Source organism: Pinus tabuliformis, chromosome 5_2 (assembly GCF_031772625.1).
Source record: "Pinus tabuliformis cultivar Carrire ecotype Pingquan chromosome 5_2, CPIR1, whole genome shotgun sequence".
In the NCBI taxonomy this organism is placed as follows: domain Eukaryota; kingdom Viridiplantae; phylum Streptophyta; class Pinopsida; order Pinales; family Pinaceae; genus Pinus; species Pinus tabuliformis.
In genome coordinates, this window is record NC_142306.1 from 999,142,560 (window position 1) to 999,154,310 (window position 11,751).

Here is an 11,751-nt window from a genome sequence, read left to right on the forward strand (position 1 = left end):
GGGGAAATTGCGTGATGATTGTCAAAGACAGACGGCCAAAGACATTGAGCACTTCTAGACCATGAGGAATAAGCAAAAGGAAGACTAGTGGAAACAGGAGAGAGCGGAAGAAGAAGTCAATCATAACCATTGATCCCACAAAGAATGCTTAAAACAGAGCTAATTACAGGGGAGGAGTACTTGGTAAATAGTGGGCTTGTTGGACAGCCACTGACCATAGGTTTTGATGGCCTACGTCATCAAATGGCCATCGGGTTGGAAAATGATCGAAGGTTAAGTCTTCAAGTAGACCCGAAGATTTATAGATCAGTGGTTTATAATCTTTATCGGATCTATAAAGAGGGTAAAGATTGAGCTAGTTTCCAATCCGATATCTCGGAAGATCGTCAGATCAACAGGGGCTTGATCATATGGATTTCAAGTTTTAAAAGTGATCGGAGGTTAAGTCTTACACCAGACTCAAGCTTTTATAAACTGATGGATTATAATCATCATCGGATCCATAAACCGGGAAAAAGGGGTGCTTGTTACTAGGGTGATATCATTAATGACTGTCGAATCTTACGAGATCTTGATCAAAAGGATATCGGGTTTCAACATGGGAGGAGGTCAAGTCTAAGAACAGGCCCGAAGTCTTATACTTTGACAGTTTATTTTCTTTGTCGGCTCCATAAATCAGGTAAGGGTCGTGCAAGTCTCTGATGCGATTTCTTTAAGGACTGTTGGATCACTGAGGTTCTTATCAAATGGCCATCGGGTTGGATAATGGTCGGAGGTTTATGTGTAAGCTTTATGCGTAAGTTTTCATGTTTTGTTTCGGGTTTTGTTGACCCTGTTGACGGTTAATCATCAACGAGTTTGTCCCTTGCTAGTCTTTACACTAGTAAAGACATGTAACATCTGTTATCTTTCTTTCGATTAATTTAAAGCTCCACTCTTACTTGACCAGAAAAAAAAAAAGAGAAACAAAGTTTATATAATTTCCTATAGGTTGCCAATATAGAATTACAATAATAATATAATATAGTGGCGTGTCCAAATAATATTGGTGTAGCTATTAATTATCGATGAGAATGCAAGACTTATAATATTTATTATAAAATTGAATACATAATCATCACAGATTTATTAAAAAAAAAAAATTATGATGGATTATTATATTTTTTAAATAATATTTGTATAATGATTTGTATTTCTCTAAAAATATTTATTTAAAAAAATATATATTAATTTAATATTGTTTTAGTGAATGTACTAATATTATTGTAGTAAATTTGAAAGTAAAGCACATTAAAAACTTAATTATATATATATATATAATTGGTAAAAGTGTAAAAAGATATAATTAAAATATAGTGTAGTTGATTTGGGTATGTATAGAAATGTTAAAAAACTAATTTATATGAGAAATAAAATTTAAATAAAATTATTACAGTAATATAAATTTAATTTAATCATTGACAAATATTTATAGGGACTGATTTTTTATAAGCATTCCATTATTTATTTAAAGAAACATTTTATTTTTTTAAATTTATGAAAATTAGAAAAATGATCTAAATCTTAATTGTATTTTAAATTATTATTATTATTCATTAATATAAGAGTTAAAATAAATATATATATATATATATATATATATATATATATAAAACATGTAACAATATTGTTAACCATGAAGATTCATAACGTGTAAATATTTTTTTGATATAATACTATGTGTAAATATAATGATTTATCAATACCACATGCCTAAAAGAATCATAACTCATTTCTTATCACACTCACTCATTTGAGATTTTTTTAATAAATCAATTTGATTGAAAATAAAAAGAGAGGGAATAAGTATTGATAAAGCTTATTCTTTCATAGGACTAGAAAGAATATTCTATAATATTTCGTGGAATTTAAATGCCTACCATCCACCTATTCTTTTTTTTTTGGATTGAGGAATCCACCACTAGAGTAGTAGCCTTGGGTGGATTCTCACAACTACCACTATAACCCCTAGAACTGCGCCTGCCCCTCTCCATAGCTCCGGGCTAGTCCGGGGGATTTGAACTCGTGACCTTCAGTACGGAGCTTTCCTTTCTAAGGAACTTCACCGCATTGTGATTACCAAATCGCCCACCCCTTTCTAAGGAACTTCACCGCATTGTGATTACCAAATCGCCCACCCCGTGGGGTTGCCTACCATCCACCTATGCATTATTGATAATTAAATTAAGATTTACATCTATCCACATAATAAAAGCTTATAGAGTGAACAATAACTATAAATAGAATGATTTATTTTGACTTTATATATATATATAAAATTAAAATATGCGTTGAAGTATTTTATTTATAATTAATATTATTTGTTATTTCATTTATTATCAATATTTTTTAAATGTTACTTTTAAGTAAAATAGGAAAATTTATCTAAAATTATTTATTTTTTCTAAATATTATTTTGATTTAATTTATCAATTCATGAAAAAGATTAAATTACATATTTCTTTCTTTTATATATATATAAACTAATAGATGAGATGACGTTTTGCCAGGTTTTTATTTTTTTTGGTTAATTTTCTTCAAAATCTGATATAAAATAATAATTTTAAGTTGTTTAATGGGCAAAGATCAAGTTCCCTAAATGATTTTTAGGGTAAATGATTTTTAGGGTGAAAGAAGTGGTACCTGGTTGATGTGTTCAGAACAAATCTATTTATGAGCTGAAAAGTGTATTGTAAACAAAAATAAATCTCAATCTTCCTAGAAGTTGTATTGTGAGATTCTGACCAAAAACTGATTTTATTTATTAGTTAGACTATGTTTATATAAATATATATCTTTGGAACATGTGCTTCTTTCATAGATATATAGGAAAATGACTAATACTAAAAATATTTAGTAGGTATTTATTTACGATTAACTCCATGCAACTAATAATTATTAATAGTTAAATTAACATTGTGAAAATTCCATCCTAGAAAAAGCATATAATAAATATTATAATTGAAAAAATTTATTGTTATTTTTATCCTTTTACAAATATTACATGTTGGATAAGAAGTAAATTCCACATCTCTCTCATACTATGTGTAAGCATCTATTCATGGAGTAAGACATTATTTATTTTTAATTATTTTGTATATAAACATATATAAAACTAAAATTGATATAAAATTGCTTTTGTTATAGTGAACGACATTGAAATGTTTTTTTATTATCAATATATTTTTAAATTTCATGAATTAACATGATATTGTGTATAAAAAAGTTCTCAAAAATATTTTTAAATATAACAATGTTTTTTTAAATATCATATCAATTCCATTCCATATTCCATTCCATATTAAATATTGAAAAAATTATAAATCTCTCATATTATAAAACACAATATTCCATTCCATTTTAAATATTAAACAAATTATAAATTTCTCTCATATTGTAAAACACAATCACAAAATATATAAAAAGGAAAGTCATATAAAAAAAATTATAAAAATAAATTTTAGTTATATATTTGGTTAGATATTACACAAATGCGAAGGTATATATCCCTTGTATCTTCGAACTGGTTAATCATTAAAAAAATATCAATTTTAAATTTTAAGTTCTCCATTGCTAAAAAAGTTATGGTAAATAATTAATCAAAAAAATATTTATGACAAAAGAATAAAGACTTTCTACAATACTTTGGCACTTTTTTTTAATTAATTTCTATAGGTGCTAGGTAATCGTTCAAAACCCCACTAAATTGGCTCCTTTAAAAACACTTTGAACTACCGTACCTTAAAAAAAATTATTCTAAATTTAACATAGATAATTAATACAAAGTAATTATTTATATCAATAAATTAGTTTAGAGTAATAATAACGAAGCAGTGGTGGCTTTTCTGAATCATTAAGAAGCTCTATTTTCTATGGAGCAGTTACTTGTTGAAAAACACAGTAAATAAATTTAATGTCTAGCCATGGTGATAACGTAATGTCCTTTTTAATAGTTGCAATTAAACATTATTTCCACACATGCCCATCTATATTAAGAACGAAATGGCAGTTTTTGTGTCTTAAACATTTTTTAACCAAATGCGACGATCTTCCTCCGCAGAGTAAGAAAGGCATCTTGCTGTACATCTCATGATAAGACCCGTCATTGGAGGATGCGGACATTTCTGTGAATTGACAACCGAGAAAACAAGAGAAAGGAGATCATGAGGTCCTGATATTATTTCAGGTTAATGAATTTTCCGCGAATAAATTCTCACTAAACAAAGTAGAATATGCGGGACATGACCCTCACCTTCAGAACCTTCTTTCAACTTCAATTAGATTCCTTAGTTTGCATTTACCATTATAAAACAAGTTTATACGAGTTTAGGTTTGTGTAGAGTAACCTGGGAAGACAACACAAAGTCAGATATCGTCATAGATTGTTTGACGGTCCTAGAGTTCTCTCATACACTTCGGCGAACAGCTCTCTAGAGTGATTCGCAGAAGTGTTTGGGGGACCTCTGGGAATCGTTGAACTCTGGATTAGCTCAATGACCTCATTTCATTCTGTTTCATGTCAACCTATTACTGTGAATTTTTATGGTTCCAGTTAATATTGCTGCTTTGTTTGTATTTTGTTCCAGATCATTTGATCATATAATCTGTCGATTGCCATCCTGCATATTATTCGATCGCTCCTTTGCAACACTATAAAATGTTTAATGAATATGTATGTGTCGAGTAACACAAAGGTATAAAATTTGTACTATTTTTAATTTTATAGATCTGTTTTCTCTTTCAGGCACGCAGAAGCGAAATCAGAAGCCATACGGTAACTATTTGTGATTGATGCAAAAAGTCGTTATGTTTCAGAACATATTTATTATAATAAGTAACATCATGACCAATTCAACGTTTGTAATTAATTCTTTGACTCATGTTTATTTTAATGCTGTTAAAACACTTCGAAAGCACTTCGTGTGTTCATCCTTCATTTCTTCCGCTGACAAATTGAAAAACTGTCCTCGATGCTTACTGCAATCTAATCCCATCATCCATAACCATAGTAGAAAACATGCCTATCAAATTCTCTCCTTCTCTCATAATAGACTTATGAGAGAGAAACGGTGTCCCAGCTATGATGCTACTCATCGCCTAAGCTCTTAGTCTAGTCATCACAGAAAATCGAGTTTAAGTGAAAGTAAACAAGTAAATTTCCAATCCCGCAAATCTACTTCATCGCAAATTTCCGTTGCTTGCAGAGGGTTATTGAGACAGGCAAATTATCAAAAAGTGAAAATTATTTCTCCATTTGGGTAAGACAGACATAGTGGTAGAGAAGCAATAAGGAAAACCCTTTATATATCTTTGGGTTGAACACCTTTTTCATTATTAAATGTATTTTATATAAATTAAAGGTTTTCCAGAATTATCTAAAATGAACTTTAAAAAAATATGGTTTAAAAATTAATTTCTAAATATAAATTGGACTCATAAGTAGCTCTTCTTCTAGCCTCCTCCTGTCTTTCTAGGCTCCTCCTAATTCAGAATTCAGTTAATAAAAAGGATTATTTTTTAACACTACAACTACACCCTTAATTATCACCATTACTGCGGTACCCAATTACGCTTACAACACAGATCAATTGGAAAACTTGTTCCACCTCTACATACTGGCTCAGATTTTTCTCATCACGATACTTACAGCATTTTTTAAAGTTCAAACACTATATCCATATTTTTTTATTTCCCTTTAATATTTTTTTCTCTTAACATTGTCACCTTCATTTGCTTTTTTTTTACATGTAATTGTATTTAATTTATTATGGATTAAATTTAGGGGTTAATAAAGATTCACCCAAATTTTATAGTACAACATGATTTTTTTTTTAATTTCCAAAATATTATATAGACTAATATAACGTCATCATAAACATAATTATTTTTAGAAAAATAACCTCAAATATTTGGCAATTTGCATATTATTGATTAGTAAGATTCACCAAAATTTCTAAAATTTAAGATAAATTTCCATCCTTAAAATTTTCGATACTTCTGTAAGATTAAAAACAGTATATTTGTGTTCTTTTGTAAAAAGAAAAAGAGGGAATAAGGAAAACTGTTGTATACAACATCTAAAAAAATATTTCTAAACATAACTCGAACTAACAACTAACTTTCCTACTACTTTAGCTAATCATAGAGATTATTATTTCATACTCTCCATTCATCTAATTCTTACATTCATGAGTATTCACAACTTCTCATTAATTGAAACACTACTAGTCTCTACTAGGCTTACAACACTTATATGAATTTAAACACTGCAGGAAACTCTATACTTGCATATTTTTTTTCTTCAATATTTCATGATCCTCATTGTGGCCTTCATCTCATTCTTTTTTCACACCTTCTTGTACCTTCAATATTGTTGATTGAACTTTTATGTTGACATGTGTAAGATTAAAAACAATTTCTTTGTGTTCTTTCATTTCCACTTTTGTTGCTGCTATAACTTCGACAACTCTAATGGTAGGCTTCAAAATTATTTTACTTCTTATGTGGTATCTATGGTAACTTTTCCATAACCACTTTCATCTTTACCATACATAGGCTTTACAAGTCATTCTTCAAGAAAATAAAATTCAATTTCATAGCCAAATTCAACTTTCACTACTAGGTTATCCTTACCTTTTTCTTATAGTGCAGAAGAAATTTTAATTTCATCCTTCATATCCCATTCATCTTTATTGTTTTTACCATATTCAAATGTTGCATCTTATACATAATCACCTTTCTCTTCTACAATATCTTCAACTACATTGTTTAGGACAATAGTAGGCTTCATGTGTTGTATACTTTCTTCTACTTCAACAGGCTTTTCCATAACTTCTCATGTTACTTTTGCAATATTAAAATCCTATGCTTCTCCCATTGCCATGAGAAATTTATTAACAGCTATAACGTGCTATGAATCAACTTCATGTCGATGCTTCCCCCCTTGTAGTTACAATATTGGGAAGAATAACTAGTTGAATTAGAAACAATATTGGGGTAAAAGCATGTTAATGTGTCTCATTATATGGCAAAAGCAAAAAAGTACTCAAATGCAAAAAGCTAAAAAAATATAATATAAAAATATCAATTAAATGAGTTGAGTTTCATACTTGTTAATTATAAAAAATAAATGCTAAATTTGTAACACAGCTAACTCACAATAAATTTTGGTAAAAGCTATAGTGAACCTATTTAATGGGTTTAGAAAATATAAATAATGTTATAAAAAGTAAATACTAAATTTGCAAATAAGCCAACCGATAGTAAATATTGCTAAAAACTATGGTTAATCACTCACAAAATATAAATAACTTTATGTAAAGTTAAATGAAATGCTAAAACTCTTTAAAAATATACATAAAAATAGAATTATAATTTCTAAACAAATAATTTTATATATTATAATTTGAAAAATATAAAATAGGTTATTATAATCATAATTAAGAATTTTATTATAAAAAAATTAAAATATATTTTAAAAAATTTCAAAAAATAATTTTAACATTTTGTTATATGTTATTTTCAAATTTCTATTAAAAAAAATTGATTTTATAAACTTGAAGGGGTAGTTTCTTGGGTCTCGGTTTTATATATACGAAAAGATGATCATTTTTACTAGTATTTTAATAATAATTAAAAAATATGCTTACTTTTTATTTTTAAATTTGTTTAGCAATCTTTAGAATGTTTACAACACATCTCTTAAAGAAATTGGAATTAAAAAACATAAATCAATAGAGAAATGGGGGTCGTAGTTTTGTCACTACTTAAAAATTTATGTAAAATATTAATGATATATTTTAAAGAAAATGAACAAATTAGATAAAAAATATATATTAAATTTTAGAAAAAATATGACATGAAATTGAATTTAAATTGACATGTTTTGTCTTCTTTTACCACCACCTAATTTTTTATGATTTTGTAAATTTAAGAGTAAACGTTCCAACTCCATTTATTTTTATAAAACCTCTTCGCCACAAAAAGGGAAAAAGTGAGACACATTAACATTCTTTTACCCATTGATGCATTCTATTTCTTGTTCACAAAGAGGTGATCATTTTGATCTTGTGTAGTAGCCTTAAACTCATTCGAAAAAATGTTCCATAAATTATATATTCGTAAATTGATTCTCATTTTAATAATCTAAAACTCATAACTTTTAAGATAAAAAAAATATGAAATAGAAGATAAGAACCAATGAAAAAATCTATACTTATAATGAATGAAAACCACAGCTACTTAAATTTTATACTCCACACTGTAACATTTTCCTTTTTAATATTTAACACTTTTTATTGTTTAAATACAAGTTTCTTATAAAATGTAAAAACATGTGCAAAAATATCTTCATCTTAACCTTTCGGCCAAATATCAATCACCACCATAGATCATAACAATTAACCCCTTGTCATAAATGAAATATCCTACTGTAATATAATTTTCCCACACTTATTAAACAAAATTATTTATAATATCCCAGTATAATTTTTCCACACTAATTAAACAAAAACAAAATTATTTACGTGAGATTTCAAAAAAAGAAAAAACAATACATATAGGAATTATATTAGACTGTTTTGAAATCATGGAACATTGGGTAAAATTATTAGTTCCAAACCTTTAGTCCTCCCAATGATGGACTACGAGTCTCACCTGCAAAACCTTCCCAACCATATAATGCTGAATCAACTGCGTTAGTAAATTAGCCCAAATATGGGGCATAGGGCCGCGAATGCAAACAATAGTCCTTGAAAACAATTTCTTGAAACCCTTGAGATCTAATTCTCCATGCCTAGGTCCACCATCGACTTGTGGTGTAAAAAAAAAGTATTATATTGTTAACAAAATATGCTCGGTGCGGGCAAGAAGAGGAGGAAGCGAGGGGTTGAGCTCCATGCATTCCATGTATTCCAAATAGTTCATGATAACATGTTACATTAAATATAATATAATGTTTTTATCCCCACAAAATGTCTTTGGCCACTCCCTAGTCGATCAACGACCCACAGTTAGAGACACGACTATTGATGGACGCCAAGGATGGGATCCTCTATGCACCCAAAAAAAACATATACAATAAACATTTCATATTATAAACCTTGGTATATTCAAAATTGGGCTTAGTAAATTGGACGATCACAGGCCTATCATAATCTAAATTAGCCCGCGTTTTAAAATTAGCTTGCACTCTGATGGGATCTACCAATCTAGATATCTTTAATCCAACGAGCATCATCTAAGTCATATCCGATCTTTCCCATTCTTTAATGGGCCTCCCATGATCTGATTGGATCTGGGTTCCACCTCTTAGCATGGTTCCACCACTACTTGCCAATAAATACACCCCATCATAGTTTTGTTTCATTCTAAGGTTCCACCTTTGTCCCATGGTAGCCTCCCTCTCGTGGTCACCCGATGCCCTACATTTGGGGCTTATGGCTGAGCGCCACTTCCATGATCTGCGACTTGGCTCTCACTCCACCTTTGTGGCATGTGGCTTATGTTTTGTCTCGACCTCTATGGCTCGTGGCACTATAAATTCAATGGATTTTTGCCATAAACTTTAGGAAGATATTCATTGCGGCACTAACGAAAATTTAAACATGTAATCACAATTTCCAACGAGGTCTTTCTATCAATTAACAAGAAACTTCTTCAATATCTTTCTATGTTTTCATTGTGTGAATGTAGCCCTATATGGCTAAATTTAACTTGAAAGCGATCAAATTATGGCCTGTATTTCCTCTGCCAAATGCCAGTCATTGGCACGTGCTCAAATTTAGGGAAACTGTTTGGTATTTCCACCACATGGAATTTCTTCCAATAAATGGTGGGTAACCTACAACTTGTGAAAAAAATTCCTTATCCTATTCCAAAACCATCCCATTCAATCCTAGTGTTTTAAATTGGGCTCTGATACCACTTAATAACATCCCCAACCACCTATTTTGTAACATTATTGCAACCACATAGCTTAGAAATGTGAATTTAAACTCTAGAAGTGAATGATCCTAACCATGCCATGGTTTCTCTAAACCTGGAAACTTTTAGTTAGCTCAAATGCATCCAAAATTGTCCAAAATGCAATATTCAATGCTTTCCAACCACAATTACTTAAATGCATAACAGAATTAGTAGATTAATTAAAACAAATTAACCACATCTGTGCCAAACCCTAACTGCGGTTTCACATATATTTTCATATAAAGTGAAGTTGTACTAATTATTCATTAAATATGGCATATACACAGATTACGGTTTGTCATCAGAACCCATAAATAAATATAAAAAATGCAATGAAATAAATAAGCAAAAAAATGTAGAGATCTCTGAAATTAGTGTTTTAAAATATAATCATTAATCAACATGGCGCATAAAATTGAACACCTACCTTTCCAAGAAAATACATCAGGTGTCAGTTCTCCGAGTTCAAACCATCCGTAGACCTTGTGGTTCATAAATATCATCCTAGGTTCACCCCCAAGCAAGGGATGCATCTCAATAAGAAACAATAAATTGAGAATATGAGCATATCCATCGTGACAACACCAACCCAATAGTCATGGATCCAACCACTGCACTTGCCTTCCCTGAACCTGCACCAAAGTGGAACACCCTTCTTGTGGCCGTACCAATCCCTTTGTGGTGCCCACCTCTAGGGCACCTGACGACCAATCAGGAACTTGTCACTAAAAGGTTTGTAGTACCTTGTGTTGATTTTAAGGCTTCTAGGCATTTGTCCAAGCCATAAACTGAAACCAACTCCCAGATAGTCTAGAACCAAAGCTCAAGGCTTACTAGCTAGTGGCTCATATCCAAAATCACTAGAACCATATCATTCCATAATCATCATCGTCATACTGAAAATAATTCTCATCATAATAATGATAATCGTCATAACGATTTCGATATCTCTTCTCCAGAAAAATATGTACTTTTCATCATGGCATGGTCTCTCTCTACCATGTGGAACACACTAAAACCATGTGGGCCCCATGTGTCCTTATCACAGACACCTATCATCAAAACACCCATTTTCCTATCATTGTGGATTTGTATCACCCCATATACTCTTTACCGTGAAGTAGTATCTCCAACAAGCCTGTTATATTAAAAGTATAATACATGTACATAGTTACATTATATTCACAACCTTTCCCCTCTAACCACTTAACCAAAATCGACATATATGCGTCGACACGTTGGCCCTAAGATATAAAACATAAATACATGGGAACGAGTGTCTGCCATAATAACTCTAGCTCACCAACCCAGTATCAATGTACATATAATGACAACATCATAAATGGGCAAGGGTATTACATTGGCCATCCTTTCTTTCTTATTTTCCTTCTACTAATTTTGGTCCAGAAACCCTGAGAGTTTTCCAGCCGTACATCCCCTTGAGATAGGTTTAGGTACTACCATGTTAGGATGGATGTATTGTCATCCTCTACCCAATTGTAGTAGACTGGGCATTTTCTTGGCTTAAGGAAAGGCGGTAATTGTGAACTAGGTTGGCCATTTGTTTCCATGCTTCCTCCCATAATCTTGCACATTTTCCATCACATATTTCCCAAAAACAATGAGATTGGATAATGGATTTATTGAAGGTTTCTAGATTCTATATTAGAGATCCTTGTGGAGTTTATGATAGTTGGGTGAAATTTTTCCTTTCCAACAATTTCGCATATTTATTTCTCCATAGGT